The sequence below is a fragment of the Symsagittifera roscoffensis genome, chromosome 3 (genome assembly GCF_963678635.1).
Source record: "Symsagittifera roscoffensis chromosome 3, txSymRosc1.1, whole genome shotgun sequence".
Classification (NCBI taxonomy): Eukaryota; Metazoa; Xenacoelomorpha; order Acoela; family Convolutidae; genus Symsagittifera; species Symsagittifera roscoffensis.
Window position 1 is genome coordinate 73089609 of NC_087064.1, and position 13960 is coordinate 73103568.

The 13960-nt window shown below is 41.8% G+C and overlaps 1 protein-coding gene across 2 annotated transcripts in view; it reads right to left on the reverse strand.

Moving 5' to 3' along the window:
- Positions 1 to 13960, reverse strand: part of LOC134842784 (disks large homolog 4-like) — a 574432-nt gene that overhangs the window by 250536 nt on the left and 309936 nt on the right. The window lies entirely within an intron of this gene.

Sequence of the window (13960 nt, forward strand, 5' to 3'; positions counted from 1 at the left end):
CGCTAGCTCTGACAGTTCCAATCCTGAGCTCGAGTTCCTGTCTGAGTAGGTGTCGATTCCTGAATTTCGGGAAATGTAATCAATTGAAGAGTCTGCGATAGAGCACGTTCCCTCCTCCGGATCAGTTCTGTGCGTTCTGTTTATCCATCTGAACTCCCCGGACAAAATTTTATCCTCCAGGTCCTGTTCCTCATCAGAAAATTTTTCTTCTACATCAGACTCCCCGGACAAACTTTCTTGTCCCGGGTGTTGATCCTGAACTCGCCTGCTCTCCTCACCGTTCGTCTCCCCGGAAAAATTTTCTTGCCCTAGATTCTGTTCAACCTCTTCGCCCCTCTGATTTTGATCCTCAAAGATGACGGTTTTCTTTTGTGTCCCGCTCGCCTGTTCTTTCCGTTTGTATGAAGTACTTGTTAAAACGTTTTGGGGTATGGAGGACACTAGTTGCTGAACTATAGTCCTACAATCCCTTTCATTTTCTTTGCGTTGTCGTCTTGACAGCATGATCTTAACCTTCTCGCTGACTGTCAGTAATGCCATGGCTGCTGCCCACTTGGGGTCATCTCTGGTCACTTCTCTCTCCAACAATCCACCCAGCATCCGCATCATTTGTGGTGTGACCTGCACCGTTTTATCCAATAATGAGAGGCTGTTTATGTTCATGCGAGAGAGTTCCTGCTGGACCAGGTTTGAGCGCAGCAACAGATCCAAGGGCACGGGGTCCTTCTTGGATAGAATCTTCATCTAGGCTGCTTTCTCTACAGGTAACTCAGGATGTCCTGGAATTGGATGTCCAGACTTGTCTAACCATCTCGTCAAGGGAAGCGCTTCATAAGTTTCTCTGTCCAGAAACGAGAACCCCTCCTTGATTTCTGCCCGATTGGCTTGCTTCTGTTCCAATCTTTCATAGAACTCGGTCTTCTTGCTGAGGCTTTCAGAAATCTGGTGTTTATCACGCCTCCTGTGCTCGATTATTTTGTGGTAGCCATCTAATCTTACTATCCACCTACCAATATAACTCTGATCCATCGAGTATGTCTTCAACCAGGATAACGCTCTGTTGTCCACGCGTAACTTAAAGGGAGCGCTCCCCAAGTATGCGCGGTACTTTTCCACGAATGTGACTTCTGCAAACATTTCTGCTTTCGGTGCACCATGTTTCATCTCAGTGTCACTTAATACCTTGCTGCCATATGCAATGGGACGGAGAACGGTTCTTCCATTCCCTTCCTGCTCCTGATGCAGTATTCCTGAGATGGCTACTACTGATGCGTCTGTGTCAAAAACATACATGCCCTTCTCTGTAGGCATGCCTAGCACTGGCGCTTCGCATAGTTCCCGCTTTATAATTTCGAAGGCAGCTTGTGCTTCTTCGCTCCATTCGAACTTCTTTCCTTTGTTGCGAATCAGCTTCTGCATGAGATACACCTTGTCTGCATATCCATTTATGAACTCACGGCAATGATTGGCAAACCCTAGGAAGCTCATGAGTTGTTCTCCGTTCTGGGAGCCTTCCATGTCAACACAGCCTCTACTGCTTCCGGGTCCGGCCTCACGCCATACCTGTCCACCATTCTTCCTAGATACTTGATTGAATCCCTGAGGATCTCACATTTCGATGGTTTGCATTTCAAGCCTGCTCTCTTCATGCAGCCAAAAACCTCATCGAGCCGATCAATGTGGTCTTCCAGGTTGGGTGTTGCTATGACCACGTCATCCACGTAACACATCACAAGGTTCCCGTACTTCTTCGTCACTCTGGTCAAAGCCTGAGCCATCAGTCTTTGAAAAGCGGCCGTTGCGTTGCACAAGTCGTAAAGCATCCTCTTCCAATGGTACAACCCCAACTCACACGCGAATCCAGTCTTTTCTCTATCCTTCTTCCGCAGCGGGACCTGCCAGAAGGCAGAACCCAAGTTCAGTGTGGTGAAGAACTTGGCGTCACCAAGTTTCGAGAGGCTCTCGTCTATTCGCGGTATCGGGTACGCATCTTTGATTGTCACCGCGTTCAAGTAACGAAAGTCGCAACAGAACCTAAGCTGCCCCCTTCTTTTTTTGCCATGACTACCCCGCAAGCCCAGGGCGATTTCGAGGGTTCTATCATGTCGTATTCGAGCAAGATTTCTATTTCCGCTCGGCACGCTTTCAATTTATGTGGCGTAATTAGTCTTGCGCCTTCCCTATGGGGAACGGCGCCTTCCTCTAGTTCAATTTCGTGTACGACGAAGTTACAACAACCGATATCCGCCTTATGTTTTGAAAATACATCCGCGTTTGATTTAAAACCGCCCCCATTGATTCAAAATCTCCCTCGCCTATTTTCCTTTTTAAGTGCTCTATCTCCGGCAAAACCGGTTTGTCAGATTCTAATTCATATGACAAGGGGCGTTCCGGAAATTTCGAGCAGCTCGACAAGCCGTCGTCGGTTTCGGATTTCGTTGAAAACAGTTTATGAATAGATTTAAATTCATTAGTTCTTTTTAAAATTATATCTTTGTTGGCATGATAAGGGCAGTCTTTCACACTATATTTCTTCAAGTTTTGTGTCTCCTCGCCGGCAGAGCGTAACCAAGTTTCTTTCCACGCTGGATTGAAACCGTGGTGTCCAGTGTGTTCAATAACACACTGACACACAGTCCGTTTCGAGTTAACGAGAAGCTCCGGCCTAAAATCACTGAATTATGACTATTTGGGCTCAGTATCAAACAAACCTGTTTACTATCACTGTTTAAATTTCTCATTCTAAAAATTGCTACTACAGCTGTCCCGGCTGTAGTTTTACCTTTCTATCTGAAAAGATTGGTACCTTGTTTTCATCTGCTATTATTCTATTAATTCGTTTCTTGACATACTTCCGGTCCGGGTTTCTAATCCTTATTAGGCCGTTGTTCAAGTCAATCATTACATCGAAATTCCGGACAAAATCACGGCCCAAGATGAGTTGATCTGCGTCGTCTAAATTTTCCACCACCAGGAAGCTCATCCAAAGATCGCGTCCTCCCATGTGAAGGACCGTTATTGGTGTCCTTCCGGCCACGTAGATTGTCGCATTTAGTAGCCCGTCCAACCTATCCATGATAGCCTGAGTTCGCCTCTCCATCATCGCATCTAACTTCGTATCAAGAGTCCCAAGAGTCTGCTCTTGTTGAATTCTCAACTTCTCCATGTTGTCTCTAAATCGTAACTCTCCCTGCTAAGCTTCCCTCGTCATTTGCGACAAGTTCTCAGCTTAGTGTTCATCCGTTCTCTCCTTCAAGCGTTTTTCGCTTCTACTGACTTCTTGTCAGTTGCGGTTGATCTCTTCCCGCAGATTTTCTCTCTCGACGTGGACTGCCCTTTCTAGTTCACTCATTCCTAAGGACATCTGTTCATTCTGTTCTCCTATGCTGCCCACTATTTTGGTCTAGGCTTCTTCAATTGCTGCTCCGTTATCCACCAATGGCGTCTCAAGTGGCGGTGTCACCCTGTCGATCCCAGTCAGCTTGGTCCTTCCTGGTTCTCATCCATGTCTGGATCCGGATGGACCTCTACCTCTAACCTTGCCTTCTGTCCTTCTGAGGACTTTTGAATCCTGGTTTCAACCATTATGCCTGAAACATTCTTCCCTGTGTCGGTCCGGGTTTGTGTGTTCCTGTCCATAAAAGGGTCGTTCATTGCTTTTCTCTGTTTCTCTGGTATGAGTTGCCTGGAGCTATCACTTAATTTAGGTATCCTTGACTTGTCTAGACTCATTTTCATTTTATCACTTCTTACTGCCTATATACTCATTTCGATTGCTAGTTTTCTTTTAGTCTGACTACTGATAACAATAAAACAACACAATAAATTCCAAAAGTTTCACTTAAATAGTGACCACGAATCCTTCTATGTTATACAATTGTACAGCGTGTATACAATTTATTTACAATAATCGATTATTAGACGTAAGATATGAAGCTAGCACTGTCTGACGATATCAATTTAATCAAAAGATAGTGTCCTCACTACCCAATCAAGGACAGATATTATTGATTTAAAACCAAAATTAAGAAAAATAAGAATATTTTCTATAAAAAAAATGTATGTGTTTTGTACTTTAGTCAGTCGTAATGTAATAGTCGAACTGGTTTCTGAAGAAAGAGCTTTCCCTCTTCGGTGCTGCACCAAACAGACAAAACTTGAACGCAGTAATTTTCTCAAGTGGGCGTCTATTGCACCCACCGAGTCCTGTAATAGCTATCTGCCTTCGGATTGCCCGAGCTAGACCTACTAAAATCCTCGGGGCAATCAGTTTTCCCAAAAACGATTTGGATTTCAATCCACACAAAGCAGTTAAAAAATTTTTTAAATTAAGACTTAGTGTCGCAACTATCCGAGTTAAGACCTGTTTTGTTTTGATCTGGTCTTTTATAAAAGCCAAGTTATCAGTGCAGTCGCTGGTTCCTAGCCTGTCTCTTAGTAACCTAATACCTTTTCACTATTTTCTTTTCTTCTGTCTACTTAAGTCTTAACAAAATAGTACCCCTCCGGATTGGCAAAAACAGGACCCCTCCGGATTGACAAAAATAGTACCCCTCCGGATTGGCAAAAACAAGATCCCTCCGGGTTGGCAAAAATAGTACCCGTCCGGATTGGCAAAAACAAGACCCCTCCGGATTGGCAAAAACAAGACCCCTCCGGATTGGCAAAATGGGACCCTTCCGGATTGGCAAAATTGGGACCCTACCGGATTGGCGGAAATAAGACCCTTCCGGATTGGCAAAAATAAGACCCCTCAGGATTGGCAAAATCGGGACCCTTCCGGATTGGGAACCCCTCCGGGTTTGTAAAAATAGCTTTTCAGATACTTTCAAAAATTTCACTCGATACCCCTCGTCACGTTCTGCGATGTGTTTACCGGATACTTTCTCCGATGCTATTATGCTGTTGGAACTAACTAGTAAGGGTGTATTTTCTTTCCCAAGTTCCTTCCGGATTGAAGCTAAGCCTCTTATTTGACAATTCACCTTAACTGTGAAGGGTCTTATCACTAGCCTAGTTTCGACTCGACTATGATTTTCTGGTTTCCTTAGCCTTCCCTTTTTGTCTAGAACAGCGTAAAATTGCCTTATTCAACCGTTACTACCCTTTGGTAGGGGTGTTAGGTCTTTCCAAAAAAAAATTATAAAACGTGATGGGTCTAGCTTCCCGAATTAATGAGTTTGCTAAAAAACAATCTGAAAAAATTCTCACGCTTATTTTTTTGATTAATTGACATTTTTATGAGTAAGCTCGCCTAATTTCTGATCTAATGGTACCAAGATCAACCAGATCTGTCCAGTTGTTTTAAAGTTATTAACCAAAACGTCTTTTTTCTAAAATCAAAAAATTTTCTCTCTTATAGGTTCCGCAATTAACTTTTTTCTCGCAATTCTGTTCATTCCGACCTAAATTATTGATCTGACCTCAAAAAGCCTATACTCTTCTAGTTCAATGCAAAAAACTTGATCTAAAACGTTCCAGATGAAAAAATTTGCCAAAAACAATGCTATTTGGACCCCTTCCGAATTGATGAATCCACTAAACAAACACGTTAAATTCGTCTTCACTGTAACCCGGATGGTTATCGGCAAACGGGTTTTTAAACCTGTCGATTCACTAGTTAAAGTTGTCTGAACAACAAGTTTTACTGTCCTGATCTCAAAAATTTCTAAAAAAAATTTCTTATTTTGTAGCGTTTCGTTTTTTCAAAAATCGAGATAATTCGGTTTTTGGTACCCGATTAGTTCCAACCACTTCTGAACTAAACTTCACCGGTTCTACCGATTATACTAGTACAATTACGATGTAACTCACTAATTTAGCGCTTTTTTCCCTTCAAAAAAATATCGATATTTCAAAAATCGCGATTTGTGGGGGGTCAAAATATCGCTATTTTGACCCTAAAAACCGGTCCGCTTACTGTGTTTTTCACTGAAAAACGATATAGGAGTATTAATATAGGCTATATAAGTAATAATATTAGTAATACTATACCCCTCCGGGTTTGTTCAACATCCGAATTAGGGTGCTTAACTCGGATTTTCGCAGTTCGGTGAAGGGTCACTACAGTGCAGCACTGTCGAGCCCCCCACAACATAATATCTTACTTTTTGTAACAAAAGGGATACAAAACTTTTTAACGATACCCAACACTCGATTGTTGTTGACCTTGAGCCCCTTTTTGTCGTTCCTTGAACTGCTTGCCGGATCACTCTTCTTCTCTAATCCCGAGACAATTCCGGATTGAGCGCAAATTAGCATTAACGTGCTTAAATACTCAAATAACCCTACAGTACAAGCACCACAAACGGGCCAAAAAATTTATCGTTTTTGAAAAAAAAACTGACAGATATAAATGCCTGTAACAACAATATATCTAACAAGAACAAACGGGAGGGTTGGATCACATCTCGTCTGGGGTGATGATTTCTACTGAATTTATTCTTTTTTACTGTTTTTGGTTTTTTCGGTTATTTTTTATGTTTTTTGATTTTTTAGGTACTATACTATTTTTTGTTCGGTTTCCTGCAAATCTTTAAGTGTTTTTGGTCACGTACCCCCAGGAAATGAGGGGACCGCGAATCCCCCCACCCTTACTGGTTTAATGAATTTTTGGTCTTAACTAGGTTAAAAAGCTATTCACGGGAATCCGGAAGGCTTCCGCGTTCCGAACTACCTTCCGCCCCGGTGGTTAGGGCGTTGTTTTGAGCATCCGCTCGGCGGGGAGTGCTCTTTAACGGTTCTGCCGGTCATGATGTTAACAAAAATAACACCCAGGAGCGCCATAAAAACATCTATGTAACATTCGCCGGGAAGTACAAATCGACGGAAAATAAAGCTTTGTTTTGAAACGACTGGCTAGCGTCTAAGCACAGCTCTACATACTTTTCACCGTCGCTGCCAAAGCCAGTTCTTTTGGTGGTTTTCCTAAAATTGGGTCGACAAAATGTTACTGTTTTCCGGCTTCGACCAGAACGCTCATGTTAACTTATTTTTATGCAAAAATAGTGAGCTCATGGCTGGGTCTCAGTATCCCCAGACCACCTGGTCACTCCTAAAAACAGGGCTACTACTATTTATTATATTGCTATTGTTTTTTTCAGTAGATAAAAATCCACATACCCATCGAAGATGAATCAACCCTTTCCCTCGCTCCTAGCTTCTCATTCTCTGAAAATGAATGTGGATGTTAATTAAAGTCAACTCAGGGCATGACCAGGAAGCTAAAAGTTTATATCAAACAGTTTGAGTTCTGAGCCCGAGACCCCTCCGGATTCTGAAATCCGGGGAAATGGCACTCCTATTGCTTTCCGGAAGGCTAGACACGCCGTCCCAATACCCTTCCTTTTCTCGGTTTCTACGTTGTAACGATTGTAAACGCACAATCGTTACAACTCGGAAAAGTTCCTGAAATTCTCCAATTACAATTTCAATCAGCATGTCTGTTAACAAATTAGCAAATTAACATGTCAGTTAACACTAACCCTTCCCGATTTGTCCAATCGTTTAAATAACGTCACTAGTTCAATAAAATCATCAATCTTCCCAGTTGATGTTCTTTTTTCTGATCGAAAAAAATTCGATTGCGAAACTGCATTTTTGTACTTTCTGGTCAAATATAACATAATCCACCACCAAAACAATCAATTTTTTGATCGTATTTGATATAAATTAATCTGAATCAACAACAAATAGGAAAGTCAGATCGCATCTCATCCGGAAATAACATAAAAACTGTCACTTAATGTTTTTTATTGTTTTTGGTCTTTTTTGGACTTTTTATTGTTTTTTGTACTTTTTTGTTTTGAAGCAACATTTTTTTTGGCTTTTTCTTGGTTATACACTAGTTTTGTTTGGTTTTACGCTTTCTCTTCAATTGTTTTTGGTCCCGGGACCTTGCGATAAGCGGGCTCATGACTTCCCACCTAACCCTGCGATCCCCGGATTTTTTGTCTTAACTAAGTTAAAATCTGAATAGTACCAGGCGGAGGGTCGGTACCTTCCGCCTAGTACAATTGAGGTCATTAAGGCCTCTAACTCGGGCATACGCCCTGAGCGGAGTGTTCGTCGCTGAAACGTTTGCTGATCATGATGGTCTTATACCTTTGACAGGCCCACCCAGGAACGCCATAAAAACGTCTATGTAACATTCGCCCAATTACTACACAGTAACGGAGCTTAGAAAAAGTACCTATAGACGACTGGCCTGCGTCAGTTACCTAAATTTTACTCGTTTTTGACCGTCTCGACCTAGCCAGTTGATTTTTGTGCTGTTTAGGGCTAAGTAAAAAGTTACTATTTTCAGGCCTTCAGTCAAACGACTTTTAATCAGCTTCCGTTTACATGCGAAGACAACCACATAACTGGGTCTCGGATCCCCAGACTACAAGATTGCTATTAAAAACACGGCTCGAATATCCTATTTACTATGTTTTTGTTGACAGTTCTATATTAGATCCATTGGAGATGGATGGACCCTCTCCTCTTTCTAGCTACTCATATTCTAAAATAACAATTAATACCGTTGTTAATTCAAAAATTGATTTACTACAGTCTTTCACTATATATCAGTCTCTGGGGGCGGAGCCTCCGTTTCCGAGCTTTCTCTGTAACAGCGTCGTTATTACTACCAATTCGTGACATGGGAGGGTACTGCTCCTTCCTTCTTCCCCACTGAAGCCTCCTTTCCTTCTATCGACTTCAAATAGCTGTCATATCGTGCGCGATTGTCACGATAAGAGGCTTAGTGTTTCCTCTAAATTTCCGACCGTCTGTCTTTCACTAAATCGTTTGTTGTTGTGTTTTTTTTGTCACTTTTTAGCCAAAAATGGTCATTTTCCGTATTTCTCAGAAATATACTGTCTGTAATTCTAGCCTCCTTTTCAACAATACTTGATCACTAAGGCCTCTAATTTCTTTTTCGTGCTGCGACGGAAGGTTCCGCTGTGCCAATCCGGGGGAATGGCACATGGGCTTCGATATTTGAGAGTTCTCGACTAATGAAGACTTTAGTTGCAAGCGTTTTAAGCTTGGGGGAGAGAACGTAGAATTAGTCTTTTGGCCCTCAAGGAGTCCCCTCGGACAGGCATTGGTCGACATTTTCCTCGGTGAATGCTCCAAGTCGGCGCGCGTGTTTAATTCCGCAGTTAACTTTCAAATGTTGTAGTTTTCTGATGACTTCGCCCAGGTCTGCCTCATGCCGAGCATGGGGCGCAGTATCACCTGGCTGTTCAGGTAAATAATAATAATAATAATAATAAAACAGAATTTAGGATACATCCATGGGAGTTAGCTCCCGAATCAAGTTTATGAGATCAATTATATTTTAGTTTAATGAGTTTAGTTTTTTGAAGTTTAAGCATCTTGTGCATCCGCAGTTGATTCTCCAGGTGCAGGTATTGACTTCATTGTAGATTTTCTTGTAGAATTGCCAGTACACTCTTGATATTTTTGGTTTAAACGAGTCACTTAATAGGACTTCATATTTCAGGTGATCGTGAAATATGTTTGTCAGGCTGCAGGCGCGTTGCCAGAAATCAGACTCGCATTTATGAAGTCGAAAGATCTTCGCGTTGAAACGTCTTGTTGTTTTCGGTCGATTTGTTTCAGTGATTTCAATAAATCGCCACCATTCCAGGTCGGTCTTTCCTCTTAGAATGTTCGCGAACAAAAGTAGTACATGCATTTCTTGGTAAAGAGACAAGGGAAGAATTGGAATTTGTTTATTTCCAAGTATCCATTTCGTTGCTCTCTGTCGCACTTTTTCTAGGGTGGCAAGATCTTGCTTTGAGGGTTTCCAGACTGATGATGCATAGCTAACGATAGATACTACATAGCTTTTATATGCATTTTTCCTGTTGTTCATGGTTGTGGCAGGTGATAAGTTTCTTTTGATGCAGTATAGGGCCTTCAGTGCTTTGCTCGCACGATTGTTTGCAGGAGAAGTCCAGTTAAGATTTTTTGACATTATCATTCCAAGATCTTTAAGTTCGTTAGGCTGTTCGAATTTGTACGAGAATATGCTTAGGTTGCACTCGCCCTTAATTACTAGTGTTTTGTTCTTGGTCATATTGAGGCGCATTTCATTGGTTTCACACCACTTCCAGACTTTTCTAATATCGATGTGCAGGGTAGTCGGGTCGGTGCCCATAATTTTATAGTCATCCGCATAGCCGTAGCACGATGACATGACACATTTTGGCAAGTCGTTGATGTTTACTAAGAAAAGGAGTGGCCCTAGAATAGATCCTTGTGGCACTCCACTATAAATTGGCAGTTGGCTTGAGACCGAGCTGCCGATGCGTACTGTTTGGGTTCGACCGGTCAGGTAACTTTTAATTAGATCCAATATTCGGCCTGTTATTCCAGCTCTGCTGAGTTTTTCGATCGTTATATTGTGATTGACTTTGTCAAAAGCCTTCTGAAAGTCGAGGTAAAATGACGCTAGGAAGTGGCAGTTGCTATTGTCAAAGTTCAGAAACCTTTCGTGCAAGTATTCGATTTGGTTTGTTATAGATGAGCGTCTTTGCCGAAAACCGTGTTGAGATTGGGACAATGCGGTGGATATGATTGGGTACATTCTGTCGAAAATAAGTTTCTCGAGGACTTTGGATATTGCTACGAGGAGGCTGATCGGCCTGTAATTATCTACCATTTGTTTGTTCTCTTCTTTAAATATGGGGATTATTTCGCTGGTTTTCCAGAATGATGGGAAGTAGCATTTGTTTGCAATTGTGTTGAATATGAGATGCAGTGACTTTGGTAAGGAGTCTGATAATTTTTTCAGCAGGTTGCTCCCCATACGGTCAAGTCCTTTGGCCTTGCTCTCGTCCAGCGATTGGAGAACGAGTTGTATTTCTAGTTCTGAGAAATGAATCATTGACAGCTTGGGCTGTCCCTCTGTGAGAGTATAATCGTGGTGATTCTTACTGAAAACGGATTGGAATTACTGATTAAATAATTCGGCTTTTTCGATATCGGTATTAGCTGACTTATCGTCAAGAAATACTTCAGTTGGGATTGAGCTTGTTTTCATGATAGTTTTGAGGTATTTTTGGACGTTTAAGAAGATTCCAGAATGAAAATTTCTGTTTCATGATGTCATTGGTCAGCTGAGAGCGATAAGGACAATTCAGTTTGTAATTGCTGGATCTTTAGGGTATTTGTTTTACTTTGGCGTCTGAGAGTTTCTACTTTTTTCATGAGGTTTGAGCTCGTGGGAGAAACCCAGGGCGCTAGATGTTTCCTATGTTGGGTTGTTCGGGGTATGTGTTTGACTATAATACCGTAGATCCAATTATACCACTGATCTACCAGGAGATCAACGTTGCTGTAGTAGTATGGGTTGAAGTGGTGCTCTCGCACATATTCGTTGATTTCGTTCCAGTTGGCTTTTTTGAAGGCAAAGCCTGAAAATTCGTACTTTTGGGAGGGTAGAGGGACCCTTTCGTGATTTATTTTGTGATTCATATGTAACTTTGAGCCGTAAGGTGGGTGATCTGAGGTGAAGTCGTTTTTGAGCCGATTGTCCATGTATACGTCTAGTATGATATCAGGATTGTTGCAGAGTAGGATATCCAGGCTCTTTCCAGTATCGGTTATGATGAAATGTTGCAGGTTTAATTCCTGGAAGTTGTCTAGGATGCTTTGTTCGTACTCGCATTTTGATGAGAGTGATTTCCAATTTGTGCACGAGAAGTTGATATCTCCAACAATGACAAGATTTTGTATGCCTTGCTCGCGTTGTGTTGCTTTTATTAAGTTCAGCAATGAGTTAAGTTGATCTAGTGACCATCGGTATGGGCTATACACAGGGGCACAATATATACAGCAGACAAGTATTGGTACAGATTTCTTGAGTTGAACCATTACGCAGTCTTGCATGCCTGTATCAATGCGGTTATGTGGTATGTTGGCGTTGATGCCAATTAGAACTCCTCCGTGCTTTTGAAGTTCTTTCAGATCGATAGAGTTCAAATTGAGGCAAGAATATGGAGTTGTCTGTTACGTCGTTGGTTAACCATGTTTCGGTTAGGCAAAGTAGTTGGTATTGACAGCTTGTGTTTATCGCATTTGCGAAGTTTGATCTTCGATTGTAGTCGAGTATGCTTCGGACGTTGTAGATGAGTAGGCTAGGAAAGAGTTCTAGTCAATTGGAGATTGAGTTCTCCGTTTTTTCGGTTGCAACTGCTGTCCATCTGTTTTCTATTTTCTGATAGAGTTTTCTATCGCCGATGCGCAGGTTTTGTTTATCGATGTTTTCGTTTATGAGCTCCCGCCGTTTTTGCAGTGCTTGATTTTCAACTTTTGCTTCATCCACTGATAGCTCGCGGCTGACAAACACAGGTTTGTCATATGTTTTTAGGCGGCAAGCGGATGATAGTATTAGTCGTTTCTGCCAATTTGGGATTTTTACCAGTATGGTTCGGTCCTTGCCTTCCAGTCGTTGACCCATCCGGAACAGATCAACTATCTCTGGCACAATTTGCATGTGCTCCAAGATTTCCTTAACTTGTTGGTGGTCATTTTTATGTCTTTTTCTTTGATCTTTGTCGTTTAGTTCAGGGATGCCGCGGATGCGGATTCCGTTTTGATTTTTTTCGGCGTTGCGTTTATCGGTACCTTGGTTTTTGCTTCTGATTTGATCTCATTTGGCTTCATTGTGGTTTGGGAGAACAGCATTTTAATCTCCTGTAAGTTCTTTCTGAGTTCTTCCATGTCCTCTTCAATCTTCTTGAATTGCTTCGGCGAGGTTTGTTTAGCGTCACTGACTGCTTTTCGGAGTCTCTCATATCCGTTGGAATCCACACATTTGTTGCAGAGTAGAGCAATGTTTTTTCCCAGTGTCGTAATACCATTGATTGCTGTATCGCTTAGGCTGGTACAGCTTTTCGTCAGGTGCATTTTGCAATTACACACGATGCAACAGAATGTATCTTCATTCTTTTTGATTTTTTGTTGGCAAGTTTCGCATACGGAATCAGTGGTCATTTCACGATTTCGTGTCATATTTGTTTGGAGAGGACTCCGAGTCAAAAGACTCAAAGAGTACACTCAGTTATATACTAATGTAGTAAAACTAGAAAGGGACTCCGAGTCAAAGGACTCAAAGAGTACAACCAGTACGAGTTTTACTAACCGTTTTATTGTGGAGTTGCTGAGCGTTGCCTCTTCTTGGCTCTTCGTCGGTTCTTCGATGGTTTGCTTTTCGTGGAGCGGGTTTTGAAGATCGCGTGAAGGTTCGGATAGTAGTGCAAGACTACCGAGAGAGATCGTAGTTCTAGATCAGATGACTGGTGAAGCTCGCGATAAAGTCCTGTGATGTTTTCGTCTAGACTCTCTGATTTACTGATAAGATGTTTTGTAACGTCGATGACAATCGTGTCAAGAGTTCGTAGCTCGTCGAATATATTTTCTGCTCCCGTACGCTGACAGTAGACAATAGCAAACAGATTGTTAAAGCTTCTGAGAGTATCCAGGAGTTGCTGAGTCATAAGGGGTTTGATCTTTTTAAACTCTGTGATCGAATTGTTGATAAGATCGTGCCACAGTATAATAGATTTGCTCGTTGCTCGTATATAATCGGTAACGTTTTTAAATTTAAAGTTCGTCCTTGGGTTCAAGTTAAATCCCTTCTCGGCGTAGACAATTTGCTTTACTATATTTTTCTGTTCAGGGGTTAGACCTTGTTCGATTGAGTGAGAAAGGGAACTTGCGGCTATGATTTCTAACATAGAGATAAAAATAAGGAAATAGATAAGGAAAGAACTCAGCTGGTACTGGAGATGGAGAAAAGAAGTGTAACATTCGCCAGGAAGATACATATCGACGGAAAATAAAACTAAGTCCTAAGACGACTGGCTAACGTCTAAAAAAAGCTTTATATGCTTTTCACCGTCTCTACCAAGCCAGTACTTTTCGGTAATCTTTTCCAACATCGGGTCGACAAAAACGTTACTGC